Below are 1,617 nucleotides of genomic sequence, written 5' to 3'. Positions count from 1 at the left end.
GCCAGCATTTCCATTTTAGATCATTTGTGGGATGATTTATCGCCAGAGCCAGCCAAAGGCAGTAACTGTGACAAATGAAAACTCTGGAAACAATCTCCTTTCAGGAAGAGATAAAGTAAACAAGGCACAGAAAGCAGAGGATTCCCTGAATTGCTGTTTGTCTGACCCCAGCCAGTGGGTAATTCTGCCACAAGAGGTGTTACACAAAGTCATTAATAAATGTATTTCCTGGGCTTTGGTGTCACTTGGAACCAAATTCCAGACCTTTTCCTTCATATAGATTTTCTGCTCTGAGAAACAATAAATACTTAGGCTGTTTGCAATGCTTCTAAGCTAGCCCACTTCTTTGTCCCTTTCTCAAGGGAAAAAACAATATTTGATGTGTCCTAAAGCCAGTTCAGTAACTACTGTAGCACGGGTTCTACCAACACAGCAGTAGAGCAGCTGAACATAGCAAGCCCTCTTGTGAAGTCTAAGGATTTGGGGCTGGTTTTCTGTCTCTTTGCAGCACAGACTCCTGCTCTCTGTGATGCATGGGAGCTTGCCAGGGGCTGGGACTGCAGAGCCTGAACCTGCTGACACGTTTCTGGATACTGCAAAATGGCCTAGACTTCCTTGCCCATGAGAGGGAAAAGCAAGCAACCCTAGCAAGGGAGATTTTTGTAGCAAGGTCATAAAAAGCATAGGATTGGAAAAAAAAAATTAAGTGTACAGGAAAATAATTTGAAAAATAACCTTCTTGATTTTATTGCTTTAAGTTCTTGGGCATCAGTTTGATGAACACTGAAACATACATTCTTTTTAGTGAGTTTGAAATACCATAACCTTAAAGAAACAACATAAAATAGGCTATTGCCTTGTCTTCTTCCAGCATGTTCTGCCCTTCAGCATGTTCCAACAACCCCAGTCTCTACCAAGAGCTCTGCTCTCCTTTTGAGAGCTAGTCTTTTCTTCAGAGAAACCGAGCAGGAAAGATTATTTACACTTAAATAGCTGCTCTTGGGGATGGCTCTCAGTGTTAATAATCCTCTTGCTAAGTAGGGGAATTCAGGCAGTATGTGCTTAAGTGTCTGAACTTGCCTGAGCTCTCAGTAGGTTAACCTCCATGCTGGAAACTGGATCAGACAGTGGTGGAACTGTTTGTGCAAAAGTCCAAAGCCATGGGTGAAACTGCTGTCTTGTGTCACAGAGAACATCAGTCCTCCACAACAAGGGTTCCATCAGTTCACAGATCTATTTTCAGCCAAATAATAAACATTATCTGACCTTCCAGTAAAAATCTGTAAATGAACTCTTTGAGTGTGTCTATTTGCAACATAAATTTATAACTTAGTATCTTTTTTTTTTTTTTTTTTCTATAGGGCAATGTAGGAAGAGTGACACCAAGGACTGGTTTTATCTGAGATTGTCTCTGGGAGCTTTACCCACAGCTAAACTGACGTACAGAAAAGGAGTGTAACACTAACAATTGAGCGAAGTTTATGCCATCTCACCTACCAAAGAATGGCTGCAAAACAGAAAAGCTGGTGTTAGCAGTTCCAATTCACAACTTTTTACAGATTTCCCAGGGTGAACAAGGGGTATTCCTCAGGCCCTTCTACTTGAATAAGTCAATTA

The sequence above is a fragment of the Melospiza melodia genome, chromosome 1, assembly GCF_035770615.1.
Source record: "Melospiza melodia melodia isolate bMelMel2 chromosome 1, bMelMel2.pri, whole genome shotgun sequence".
NCBI classification, from domain to species: Eukaryota; Metazoa; Chordata; class Aves; order Passeriformes; family Passerellidae; genus Melospiza; species Melospiza melodia.
The sequence above is the reverse complement of the archived record's forward strand: the minus strand, read 5'-3'. Positions refer to the sequence as shown.